Source organism: Phymastichus coffea, unplaced genomic scaffold (assembly GCF_024137745.1).
Source record: "Phymastichus coffea isolate CEN01 unplaced genomic scaffold, Cenicafe_Pcof_1.1 PCOF00014, whole genome shotgun sequence".
Lineage (NCBI taxonomy): Eukaryota > Metazoa > Arthropoda > Insecta > Hymenoptera > Eulophidae > Phymastichus > Phymastichus coffea.
The window spans coordinates 3,074,968-3,090,102 of record NW_026706825.1 but is presented as its reverse complement, the minus strand read 5'-3'; positions in this window follow the sequence as shown (position 1 = coordinate 3,090,102).

Below are 15,135 nucleotides of genomic sequence, written 5' to 3'. Positions count from 1 at the left end.
CTGTATTCAAACAGTTTCAAAAGATAACATGGAAAACACATTAGCTGCAGAAGCAGAGACCGGAAGATGGAGTCGTAGAACAAGCAAATTAAAAAAAATGAGTTCACGTGACGTTGATGACTTTCCCGAACTAACGAAAAAAAGACCTGATAACATTGTTCACTGGAACTTATCAGCTGAAGCAAGCAATTTCTTATTTGGCTGAAATGATAGACGCTAATGATGCGATAGATTTGCAGTATCATCAGGAATCTAGTAATATTCTCAAATTGCGAGTAAGATCCAGGCATGTTGAAAGAAAAACTTATAACTCTTATAGACAACAAGCCTAACACGATTGGCTCGGCTGGAATTAACCGATATTGTTGTGAATGTGCTAATGGGTTGCGAACCATTGGCTGTTGCTCTCATGTGGCCGCCATTATCTATTATTTATCACATGCTCGTTATCTTTCTCGAATTGTTCGGCTTGCAGAACATCTTACAAAGATTTTCGAACACGATAGCTTTGTTCCCGTCGTAGAAGAAGATAGTGATGAGGATTGGTGAGTGCCTTACAGTCATAGCTTATAAAATTGATATACATATGCAAAATTGAAATAAGTTATAAAAGCTTTTGAACTCAAAATCAATATTATTTTGTTCAAGATTGCATTACTCCAGGAAACCAAAATAAGACTAGTTCTATGATATCGAGCCATTATATATTATTATCATAATATATTATTATTACAGACAAAACAGTGTGTAAGTTTCTTCCACTGAAATTTACAACTACTCATCAATATTTTCCGAAGAATCGTAGATATTTTTGATAAATTATAATTATTAGTAAATAATTTTTTATTTTAAATATCAGATAAAAGCGATAGAAGGTTTGAAGAACAAGAAAACTGATCGACAGTATGCAGCGACGCAATAACGATCGAAATCCTCAATAATGGAGGATCAGGGAAAATACAGGTGCGTTATTGAGGTACGTGTTGAATCGATTCTAAGACTTCTAAACCTTCCAAAAGATTATTAGGACCCCTAGAAGGTAGCTTCACTTAATACAGTGATGATATTTATTTTACCGTAGGTTCAAGCTACAAGGCTCTAGAGTCAAAAAACCTGTATTTTTTATTGGTTTTTATTTTTTTTTGAGGTTGTTCCACCACTTCTAAAAATCTGGAAAAATTCACAGACATTTCTGAGTTGCAAATACACAATATATATTTATTTCAGAAATGAGTATTTTTTTGTTTTTAAAATATCAACTTTTAAAAATTTCGAACGCTTGTAAAGATTTGAATTTCGTGCCAAACATTTTTTGTCTCACACCACTTGATAGGGTTTGAAAAACTCTACAATTTGAAAAAAAATTTTTTTTTAAACTCAAAAATTGACCGAGATATCGTCGGAAAACTGAAAATGACGTTTTACGGTCTAGAGGGCCGAAAAATGAGATTTTAAATCTGAAAATCGGTTTCGAAGGATAATTTTCGAGGAGGAACATGACGGTATAATCAGTTTTTTTATGCCGCCGGGGTAGTTTTGACCATCTTAGTATACGGCTAGACCCTTTAGTAAATTATAATTCTTGTTTGAAACATTTTATATTCTTTATTATAGCTAGAACAGCTGACAATAAATGAGTCAATAAATATAAGATAATTACATCTAGAGCGTAATACCGAATTGAAATTTCCAGTGTAAATTGAACAAAATGTAAAGAGTTGACTTCGGTCCAAACAGAGTCTAACACTGAAAATGTTGAAAGTAATTGTGAAACAGTGTTACACTATGTTTAATTATTAAAATTTTATAAATTGATATTTATTGTTTTTAATTTTTTTTTAATTTAGATATTACAGGTTTGAACTGAATGCTGAAGTGTCAAAACAAACTGCTGACGATAACAATAACAAAGTCAACTCTTTATATTCTGTTCGATTTGCTCTAGAAATTTTAATTCAGCAACACCTCTTTCTTTGGACTTGATTATTGCCACAGGGTCCTTCGTCGATCATGTCAAATACCTCAAGTTCTTTCTTACGCAAATTAGCGAAGCACACCTGACCGTAAATCGCCTTAAGTCTCGCATTTGTATGCCAGAAGTGTGCTACTTGGGCGTGTTGGTCAATCGTGATGGGAGCCATCCGGACTCAGATAAAGTGAGGCCATTTCTCGAATACCAGACACCAGCAAACCTTAAGAAGTTGCGTAGGTTTCTAGGCATGACATCGTGGTACCGAAAATTCGTTAAAGACTTCGCTTCTACGAGTATTCTCGTTTAGTGGCTCCACTTACTACTTTTATTCGTAAAGATGCGAAATATGAGTGGGGCGAAGAGCAACAGGCTGCTTTTGAGCAAATAAAAGCTCTACTTGCCACTGCTCCAGTCTTGACTAAGTCGGACTTTGACGCCCCGTTCACTGTCGAGAGCGATGCAAGTGACACTGGTCTTGATAGCATCCTGCTCCAACGCGTGGAAGGCGAAGACCGAGTGCTATGTTATGCCAGCCGCATTCTGACTCTTGCTGAACGTTGGCTTTCGGTGACCGAGCGAGAGTGCTTAGCCGTTATACGAGGGTCGTTTGAAAAGTCCATACAAAGTCAGAGAGATGGCGCTACTAGTGCGTATCAAGGTTATATTCAGTTAGTGGCATATCTTGGAAGAGCACACACCAAGTTTCAGCCAGATCGGCCAATTACTTTACGTTTTGCATTCGTTTCAATCAAAAAAATCGAGTGGATGTAAAAAAATAGACGAAAAAGAATTTCGTGTATCGATTAAACATTACTTTTTCAAAGGCAAAACGCCTCAGGTGATTAAGCAGAAGCTTGATAAACATTATGGTGCTTGTGCACCTTCGATTAGAATGGTTTATAAGTGGTTTCAAAATTTTCGGAGTGATCATATGAGCACAAAAGACGCTGAACGTTCTAGACGCCCTGTTGAGGTTACCATTTCAGAAATCATTGATAAAATCCATGATATGGTGATGGCTGACAGAAGAGTGAAGGTGCGTGAGATTGCTAGTACTGTAGGCATCTCGAGCGAATGGGTACATAATATTTTGCATCAACATTTGGACATGAAAGAGCTATCCGCTAGATGGGTGCCGCCATTGCTCACGATTGACCAAAAACGAGATCATGTGAAGTGTTGCAAGAATGGTTTGCAGCTGTTCCAGCAAAATCCGCAAGACTTTAAGCGTCGTTTCATCACTGTAGATGAAACATAGATACATCACTATACTCCTGAGACCAAAGAACAGTCTAAACAATGGGTTACCGAAAAAGGCGAAGACAATTCCTTAGGCCGGGAAGGTTATGGCGACTGTCTTTTGGGATTCGCAAGGAATAATCTTCATCGACTATCTGGAAAAGGGTAAAACCATTACAGACGAATATTATTCATCGTTATTGGATCGTTTGAAAACCGAGTTGCTAGAGAAACGTCCACGATTGGCCCACAAAAAAGTCCTCTTCCACCATGACAATGTGCCAGCTCACGTCTCAGCAGTTGTGGCCGTAAAACTGATGGAGATAGGGTTCCAACTCGTTTCACATCCCTCCTATTCTCCAGACTTGGCTCCGTCGGACTACTATTTGTTCCCTAATATGAAAAAATGGCTGGCGAGGAAAAGATTTTATTCAAACGAGGAGGTGGTTGCAGAAACGAATGTCTATTTTACAGACTGGGACAAATCCTATTATTTGGAAGGGACTAACAAACTAGAGTAGCGTTGGATGAAGTGTATAAGCCTAAAAGGAGACTATGTTGAAAAATAAAAAAGATTTATTAGAAAAAATCAAGCAGTTTTTATTTTTGCACGGACTTTTCAAACGACCCTCGTATGGTCTGTGGAAAAATTTCAACCATACATAGAAGGTTACCACTTCACCGTAGTCACCGACCATTATAGCCTTGTTTGGCTGAAGAATCTGCAACATCCCAACGTAAAACTACGTTGTTCGTCCTTGCGACTGCAATCCTATGACTTTGATATCGTGCATAGGAAAGGCAAGAACAACGTCGTACCTGACGCGCTTTCGCGCATGTTCGAGACTGAAGAGGATCAGCATATAGCCATACGTACATCCCGTTACAACGCAAATAGACATGGGCAAGCGATTAGGCACCTCATGTATTATAGTGTTGTGAAACTACCCTCAGTTACTCCTGTAACGTAAAGTAGCCGATTGGGTGAAGACTTGAGTATTTCGACAAAAATTTGTTATTATACAAATATTATTCAAAAAGAATAATTTACATTAATAATTATGTCTTACAGCATAAATACATTAAATATAAGCGTGCGGAAATGACCCCAGCCACCCCTAAGTCCCTTTGGATATAGCCGTTTCAGTAAAATTTGCAGTTATTCCTCCATAATTTCTTATTACACACTTTTTGTTATACAAATGAGATTTTAAATTGTGCGGCATATCACCGACATATAGCACAAATAACATGCGTGTGGAACCACCCAAAACCATACTTACGTCCATTTGAACATAGCCGTTCTGCTGAAATTTTCAGTTTATCGAGCATAATTTGTTATTACATACTTTTTAATTCACCAATGAGGTTTGAAATTGCGCATTATCAAAATTTAATAAAAATAATATGAGCTTGCGGAACTATCGCCAGTCATCCTTTAAACCATTGAAACAGAGCCGTTCCAATTAAATTTTCAGTTATTCCTGTATAATTTGTTATTAGCCACTTTTTATTTTACGACTGATTTTTTAATTTACGTATTATATTGTAAATTTGTAGGAAAAGTAATACGAGCGTGCGGTACAACACCAGCCAACCGTATGTCCATTTGAACATAGCCGTTTCTTTGAAATTGTCAGTTATTCCTGTATCATTTGTTATTACGCACTTTTTATTTGACAAATGAATTTCCAAGTTACATATAACATCAACAGACATGTAGCACAAATAATATGAGCGTGCAGAACTAAATCAAGCCATCCCAAAGTCCATTTTAACATTGCCGTTCCCATGAAATTGTCAGTTTTTATGAATTTGTTATTAGACACTTCTTATTTTACAAATGAGGTTTTAAATTGTGCATTACATCATCAAAATTTAATAATAGAATAATTAAAAATGAAATGAGCTTACATAATAATAAAAATAATTTGAGCTTATGGAACTATCGCCAGCCAACCCTCAGCCCATTGGAACAGTGCTATTCGAATGCAATTTTCAGTTTTTCCTGTATAATTTGTTATTACACACTTTTTATTTCACAAATGAATTTTTTAATTGCGTATCACATCATCAATATTTAATAATTATAATATGAGCGTCTGTGCACTTTCTCAGCCATATGTGTATTTGAACATAGCCGGTCCAGTGAAATTGTCAGTTTTTCGTGCATAATTCGATATTACATACTTTTTATTTCACAAATGAATTTTATATTTGCGTATGATATTTTCGAAAATTACGTAACTACCTCTAGCCATCCCCAAGTCCATTTTGATATAGTCGTTTCAGTAAAATGTTCAGTTTTTGTGCACAAGTTGTAATTAATCGCTTCTTATTTCACAAGTGTGATTTGAAATTGCGCATCACATCGTCAAAATTTAAGAATAATAATATGAGCGTGCGGAACTGCTCCAGTTGTCCCTAAGTCCTTTGAAAATTGCCGTTCTAGTGAAATTTTTAGATTTTCGTGCATAATTTGCTATTAGATAGCAAAAAAAGTTTCTATTTTCCTATTATATTAGCTTTGCCGACGCTCGGGAACGACAATTTCCCTCTCTGCAGTGGAGAAATAGTGCATATATCTCGATGTTAGCGGTATTTAATTATTTGAACAATTTTAAAAATTTTGATTCACTATGAAAATTGTTGATATGAAAGACGATGTTAATATAGATACATATTTTTTTGGCGATGCTTGAATAATCATACTTCTTTCGTTACGTTCTGAGAAATTTCTCGTATTTCTCAATATTAACTATTTTTATCGTTTTAAACAATAACTTGATATTTTTAATGGTATAAAAATGTTACAATATTGAAGATTATATTAAAACGAACATACGTTGATTCTACCGATGGTTGTCAAAGCCAACTTTCTTTCTTACAGGGGAATAGTGCATACATCTCGATATTGTTAGCTTTTAATAATTAAACAATGTTTTGATATGTTCATGCGTTTTAAACTATGATAACATTGAATATTGTACTAAAATAAACCTACCTAATTTCTGCCAATGTTCGAAAAAGCCTCTGTAACGGCGGCTCGACATAAAAAGAGACCAGGAAAAAACAGGCCACACACTTAGCTCGTAAATTAGGATTATAAATCGCGTACAGCTGATAAATTAGGATTATAAACGCCAGTTTTCGTCTCGCGCATCTGGCAATTTTCGGATGTTTAGAAGTGTACCATAATAATCAGAGCAAGTTTACAATCGCACCATCTGGAATAGCCAGATTGCGAACATCTCAGGAAAATGGAGAGCTGCAGCGCTCATGTGCATCCTATCTATAATACAATAATTTTATTTTAAATAATTTATTTTCAATTTTATTAATTTCTTTTAAATTTAAGGAAGTATATTTGCTTGCAAATCTCTCAAAAATATGCGAGACTTGTCTGTTTCAAGTAGTATTCACGTAAATTACAAAGACTCTTTTGATTAATAGTTTTTGTTTATTGCTCGAATAGCTTTAGTTTTATATATAAATATCAATATAGAAATATATAAGAATTCATTATATATTTCCGTATTAATTAAGATTTTTATAGTGAATTTTGTATGTTTAATCGTTGAATACACTCAACTTTGCGTTAGAAAATTTAAAAATGGCTTGAATGAAAGTTAATGATTATATTCATAAAAACTAACTCCGATTTTTTAGTATATCTTATGGGTTTTTGGTAATTAATTAATAGTTAGAACTATTAAAATCTTGTTTGTTTCCAGATAAATATGATCCTTAACTTTTGTTCTGTTCTTTAGTTTTATTATAGACTAAATAATATTTTTTTATTAGTAAGATTAGAGTACCACGCACACAATTTCATTTAAATAAAATTAATTTAAATTATTAAAGATGAAAATAGTACATAGACGGCCATCTGTGTGAAGAGGGCCCAAAATACTTGAATGAGGCCACTCCCGCATACTCCGCCCCCGACCAATTAAGGTTCGAATTTCGCTTACGCTTGAAACACTCCCCAAATTTTCCAACCAACTAAATCAGGAAAATTTGAGTTCTTCCTACCCAAAAATGACAAGGAATTTAGAGTGGGACTCTCTTGCGAAAAGTATAAAAGGAAGCTCTTGAAGAAAATTAGGCAGTTTTTATTCCAGTTCGTTCCAGTTTGGTATTTTATAAAAAGGACCTCCTTGTGTGTGGAAAATAAGTACAAAAAGTAAGTAAACGAATTTAAATAAAAACACCAAAGCTCTGATTTCTTTCATTTAATTTTTCTCTAATTTTCGGTTAATTTCTTTCCTCATTCTTTTCTTTCCTAGTTTCGCGTACGGTTTTTTTTTATTTTAGATAATTACACTCGATTGCCAAGCGTGTGGTCAACTGCATATTAGATAGGCTCTCTGTTACGTTATTTTATTGCCAAGAGTGTGGTAAAATAACACGAAGCACAATTATATTACCAAGCGTGTGATATAGTAAAGCTTCACTCCTCCGTCGCCGAAAAGAGAATTTCCCGCGATAGTGGCAACGCACGTCCCGGTTATTGTCCGAAAAGATAGACCAAAAAGTGCGCCTGAGAAATGTCTCGTCAACCGACGTCACACCTCTCTCTCTTCAGAGTGTGAATGTAAAAAGTAATTTCCAAATTCTAAAATAATTAATTTCTTCGTTTTTTTTCTGAAATATTCTCTATGTTATTAAATATGATGACAGATCATTTTAAAATACATTAACCTGTTAACCGGGGAAATCTTTTTCTAATTACGCAACATAAAACGGGCGCGTCCTTTTCCACTAAGACGTGTATGAATGACGTATTACCATAGTAATAGTAAAATATACGTCCCACCCGTTCCAGGGCGCAATATAAATATCGAGGACGTATTCATATGTCCTATCCGTAGCCGATATTGTTTACTTTTGACGTATTTATACGTCCCGCTCGATTAACAAGTTAATATAATATATTGATAATAGGTATAATTCATGTTAGCCTTTGTTAAAAATCTGTAATTAAATTTTGAAATTGCTTGACGAATGATAAAAAAAAATTCTTTATTCTTTTATTATATTTTATACCGTATTCATGTCTATTTTCGCCGTTTCATTGAAGCCTATCTAGTTTTCAATTTTGTGTATATAATGTCTTAACAATATATAATTTATATAATTTGTTTCTCCGCAAAATGTCTATTAACGAATGAATTAACATGAAGTGAATTTGAAAAATAAATATTAATTTCTTAACAATTATTTTATAAATAATACTCTATATTTGATAATGCTCTTTTAATAATGTGAGAAAAGAATTTGATAAATGTTGATTTATTAAATGCTGCAACGGGGTGATGATCCGTTTTATTTCTTTGCTTTGCTCGACGCGCAATCGTACCGGAATGCGCGCGGTGAAATCGAAATATTCACGTTTGCTAACCGGAGAGCAAGAGGGAACGGGGATCAGTCAACAAACTTACTACTAATGATAACAGTAAATTTCCGTTTCGATTAAACATGGACTAGTTTATTTTCTATGAAATCTACAATACGCTTAGCCCGCGTGTTTATGTTTATACAGCGCGCGCGACAATATCATGCATCGCTAGTTCGTTTACAATTCTTTGTACGCAACGTTCGTTCGTATGCACGCTACCGATTTTCGCAGAATCGCCGATACAAGGGAAGAGCTATCAAGCGCGGTGGTTGGACAAAACTCGCGACGCGAAGCTGGCCAGCTTACCTTAAGCGTATGATCGCACTATCAGGGGGTTGGGAACAGGTTGTTGCCGCTTCCGATATCTCAGGTCACCTTCTCTCTAAGAAATGTTTATATTAGAGGGTGGAAGGGTTCCACGACCTCGTGGTTGGCCTACGATGGCGCTGTCTCGATCCACTCCACACGAGGACTATCACGGGAATTATTCATTTGCTATCACACACTTGATTGTTCGTAGCGCCGTCCAATCCGTTTTCCGTCTTCCCCGGCCGGTAGATACTGCCCTTGTAGGCAGCCGCGTGATTGAGACGATAGTGCAAACAAGACGTTTCCCGTCACAATGTATTGCTATAACTTGTAACATATAGCAATAGTAAGTGTATATTCATGCACGCGTAACTCACATAAATGGCTACGAGGTCGGAAGCGAGGGCAGCCAAAGCAGCGACGGCGGCATCGAGAACAAAGACTACATTTCTGTCTAGACCATTTAAGGTGTACGAGTCATAAATAAGAAAGAAGAAAACCACAGTATTACTATGCGCATGATTTTTCTATATCAACGAAAGATTTCATAAAATCAATTATTTTTTAAATTTCAGCATTGTTTCGAAATTATAACAATTTTGTCATGCAAACCAGGGAAGAATTCTATTTTATTAAACAAATGATATCGTAATTATTTTAGTTAATTTTTCTTGTGAATGTATGAATCATGAAATAGAATGAATAAAGAATCTTATTAAACTTAATAAATACTCCACTGAATAATGTTTTTTTATTCCAACGCAGATTTATATTGTTAAGATAAAAGTAATTTTTTTTATGTCAAAGTATAATTGTAATTAGTTTAATAAATAAAAAAAAATTTCCGTTTGCGAGTCTTGAACCTGGGAATTAAAATCTATAGCTCAGCACGCTACAACATCGGTCCTGGTGTACATGAAGTAGTATCTTTGAAGATAGTTAATAAATTTGTTGACTCGGGTATTTGGCATAAGAATTTTTAGATAAGGTTGACTTGAACTAATTATATAAATAATATCAGTGGTAATTTTCTGCAATTCAATGAAGGTATAGGAATAAATGGTTATTTATTTAAGTAGTTTACTCCTATTAGTAATAAGTAAATTAGTTTATAATAAAACGACTGTTTATTAAGAATACAATTGACAGACTGACTATAAAATGTTTTTTTATAAAACGAAATGAATGTTCGTTGCTATGCTCACACTTTTTGTTTTTCCACCACGTTCGAATGTTGGTTCGAATGCTCGGTGCGCTCGCCATACTACCCCCCCTGGCAGAGAATTTGGCTACAAATTTAAAATGTCTCGAAATTTGACTCTTCTGCCAAATCGTGTAGTGCGTTCGGGAACTTGCGTTGGCTCTGTAGGCACAACATCAGGAACAGGAACTGGTATTGGTTCTGTAGGTACAGAATTAGAAATAGAAACAGGAACAGGAATTGGTTCTGTAGTGCGCTTGCCACAAAGGCATTTTATTAAATTTATTCAGAATAAAATGCATAAATTCAACTTTTTTAAATCAATAGAATACAATAAATGAATTCACTGAAGCATCACTGACGCAGTACTGAAATAAAAAAATATGTAATAATGCGTATAAAATAGTTTTACTAAAATATGTTGCATGTTTCCTATGTAAACATCTTATTTATCTAATAAAATATTCATTAGAATAATACAATTAGTTGCATGGTAAAATTCGCGTTGGAATAAGTAATATATTTTATAACACTCAGCAGACTATTCATTGGATTCAAGGAGATACTTCATTCATTCTATTGAATAACTCATAGTTGTTACAAATTCTTTGAACTTATGAAGTAATTTTTCAAAATTAATTAAATATTTCATAGACTCTATAAAAGATATAGTTGTCCAGGCAATGTATAAACAATTAAATTCATTTTATTGATCATATAATCTTGTTTCATAAAAGTGCATAAACTTTCATTAATTCAATAAATTATTTAATTCCCAATTCTTTTAATTAAATATTTAATCTTCTCAATAACATTTTTACTGAATCAAAAAAGCGACTCTATGATTTTAACTAAATAATGAAGTATAAAACCAATTTTGTTGAATCAATTAAATCGTAAGTAATTCAATTAAATTTTTTTCTCAGTGTATGTAACGAAAGCTCGTTCGTTAACTATTATTTAGAGGTAGGCAAGTGAGTCGTACTCGCTCATAGCAATTGAGGCGGGAAGGGGGAAGAGGCAAAGAAATAAAAATGGTTAATAATTTATTACACACATACACATTCGTATCTTAACAAATATAATTCCAATCAATTCAAGGTCACATTACACTTAAATTTCGCAATTACCGCACATTAACAAACCGCATAGAATCAGTTGCATTACACGAGCACTTAATCCGATAAACACAACGACGTTCTTAACACCTATTACAAAAAGAACAAATTAACTAACTTATCGCGCTTACTAATCTATACAAAACATGACGCGAGTCGCTCGGCAGATGACCGCCTTGACGACGAACCGACTTAAACTATTTAGCTAAAAGCGAAAGTCGCCCGGTGAGGGATCGCCTGGACGATTTCTCTTTGCGCGATTTATTACCCGACCACCATTAGGGTAGGTAGCCGGCGTGTGTACACCTTGCTACCCACCTAATATAAAATTACGCGCAGTGTCGTCGATGAAAAGAGAGAAAAAGAAAGAAATTAATTTGAAAACTCGACCTTTAGTTCTGGAGCGGGAGTCCTGGCTGCGCCTTGCGCACGGTGTAGCAGGTTGTCGCTGAGCAACTCCTGCCGGCTTTCTGGGTAGCGTCCCGGGCAGTTGCAGGACCAAGTCGTCTTCTCTCGGTTTCTTCTCGGCTCTCTGTCCTCGGCTGAACTTCTGTCGCCGCTGGCCATCCACCGTCCTGTTCCGAACGACTCGGAAAACCTTCTGAGTCTCTCCTCGACTTACTATCGCCTGTGTCGCTCGTTTTTCCTCGCGATCTACAGCTTCTTCCGTCGTTCTTTTCTCTCCCCACTTTACCTACTTATTAGGCGGCGCGCGACCAATGCGCTAATTGATTCGAAACGCGCGCCTGCCTAATATTACGTAGGGCACGCACGCCCCCGACTATTTCTCTCCCTCTCTAACATCTCTATACTCTCTGTCTCCAGCATAGCAGCTTCGGGCCTGCTCGGCCCCGCTCGGCAATCTCCGTCAGCTGAAACAGAGACCATGCATTAGACGCATTCTTAAATGCGCCTAACGCTGGTCACCGTGCCTTGCCGAGAGAGGGAACTTGGGAAAATTCCGACGAGAACAAGCGCAACGCTTGCTCTCATCACATGTATAATAAGTATTTATGCAGGAATTACTTTAAATTTCATTGAAACGGCTATGTTCAAATGGATTGAGAGATAGCTGGTGTAGTTCCGCACGCTGATATTATTTATTTATTCATTTATTTATATTCTTATTATCAGAGTAACTATATAACAATATTGTAACCCATCAGAGGTAATATATATCTGTGCCATGGTCTAGCATATAATTATAAAAGAAAAAAAGAAAAAATAAAAGAAGGAAAAAGAAACTTATAAACTAAGGCAAATAATATTTAGAAAAAACAACAATCGTACAGCTTGCCTAAACTTGGCTGAATACTACCATGTTAACCAGCAAAAATGTAATCTAAATATTGTACTATTCTTCACCACTTTCTTCTCTTTTGCATATATTATGCTTTCTATCTTGTTTAGACGAGCCGGACAAGGCAGTCCAACCGTACATGTTTTACTATAGTGTAAGTTTATTTTTACTATAGTATTTACTATACTACTATTAAAATATTGTTAACGAGTTCAACAGTCATGTTATCAATAGTGTCAAAAACAGTTTCAATGGGTTTGTATTTTACCTTATAATTGGATTCTTCTGATTCTGATATTGAAGTTGTGGCTTTTATAAATTGTATATATTTAGTACCCTTAAAGTAAGGTTTGGTGTCTAATTTTAGATCTATTTTCATTATCTATTAAGTCAGTCCGTCATTCCAAAAATGTATTAGCTATGTCTGTTATAACTTTTAGTACTTCATCACTCTTTTGTTGCATTTTACGATAGTATAGTTGTACGAAGTTACTCTATTATGAGCTCTATTGTATAAGTTGCAAAAACCATGGGCACATAAAAATGTTCTAACGTCCAGTAAAATCTTGTTAAAGAGATTTGTATCCTCATGGACATCCGAATTAGGATACAAAAAATCCTCGAACATGGTGATTAATAACTGACTGATTTCTTTACAATCGATTTTGTGCAAGCGTGATTTTTCAAGACTCTAGTTTCAGGGATTCCTTTTAATTCATGGTTTTAATGTTTTTTAATATTACTTTTGTTGGCCATTGTTTTAAAATAATTTGATAGATTGTTGAAGAGTGTAATAGCTCTGTTTAAACTGTTTTTTATACTAATTCTTATTATTCTTTTAAGTAGTTGTATACTATTATATCTTGTTTTTTTATCTTGTACGCTATAGATATGAGATAAAACTTCATAGTGAAATAATAGTGATTCTAGAAAAAAGGTTTGGTAAATATTTAATAGCTATTTTTTCGTTATGAAATGGTTTTGGTTTACTATTCTCATTCGGCCCGCATGTTTATGTTTACAAAGCGCGCGCGCGACAATAACATGCAGTGTTGGATCGCTCGCCGCTCTTTGTTCGCCGAGTTAATACATGCACGCTTCTTACTGAGTACGGGGAATTAGTTATTAGCAATCATACAGTAATCGCGATATTAACCCATTAACGCTCACAGGACGGTTTTTCGAGACCTGAGTTTGAACTATTCTCATGTCATGAATTCTCGTGGAAAAAATTCAGGAACTATTGTTTCTTATGTTTTCGAGTGTCCTCTTTCCAATGATGCTGGTTAAAATTGTCGCTGAAAAACTTTTACGGTCCAAAAATCAAAAATAAATAAAAAAAACATGATTTTCTGATTTAATTTTTTTTTTAAATCGACTTTTCGTTCCCTAAGCATTTTTTTTAATGCCTAAAACCCTTATAGATCGCGGCCTCGAGGTTTTAACTACAAGTTACTATGGTTCTCCGGATATGAAAATTTTTCGTATAAACAAAATGGCGGCCGAAGTGAAAATATTTATCTAAAACTTTACAAATTTTTTTCTCGAATACTATAGATTTTCATGAAAATTTTTAAAGAACAAAAATGTCTTAGAATTAGTTATAAAATACTCTCAAATTTTTTCAGAATCATCCGAGAAAATTTTGGGATTTCGGAAAATCTCTGAATTGAAAATTTAAAAATTATGTCGGAAAATTTTGAAATAATTTGAGAGCGTTCTTTGTTTGTTTTTAAGACATTTCTATTCTCAGAAAAATGTTCCTAAAGAGTATACTTTTCGAGAAAAAAAATGTTAAAGTTTGCTAAACAAATATTTTGTTTACCAAAAACCATGCACTTTACGAAAGTTTTTCTGAGAATAGAAATGTCTTAAAAACAAACAAAGAACGCTCTCAAATTATTTCAAAATTTTCCGACATAATTTTTAAATTTTCAATTCAGACTTTTCCGAAATCCCAAAATTTTCTCGGATGATTCTGAAAAAATTTGAGAGTATTTTATAACTAATTCTAAGACATTTTTGTTCTTTAAAAATTTTCATGAAAATCTATAGTATTCGAGAAAAAAATTTGTAAAGTTTTAGATAAATATTTTCACTTCGGCCGCCATTTTGTTTATACGAAAAATTTTCATATCCGGAGAACCATAGTAACTTGTAGTTAAAACCTCGAGGCCGCGATCTATAAGGGTTTTAGGCATTAAAAAAAATGCTTAGGGAACGAAAAGTCGATTTAAAAAAAAAATTAAATCAGAAAATCATGTTTTTTTTATTTATTTTTGATTTTTGGACCGTAAAAGTTTTTCAGCGACAATTTTAACCAGCATCATTGGAAAGAGGACACTCGAAAACATAAGAAACAATGGTTCCTGAATTTTTTCCACGAGAATTCATGACATGAGAATAGTTCAAACTCAGGTCTCGAAAAACCGTCCTGTGAGCGTTAATGGGTTAAGCTGGCCAGCTTACCTTATTAACCCATTAAAGCCCACGCTAAGACTGGTTGAGATAGCGACAAACAAACTGTGCTATCTTTTGCATAAGTGAAAAATAAAATATACGTATTTTTTTTTATGTTATTTTCAATTGTTTATA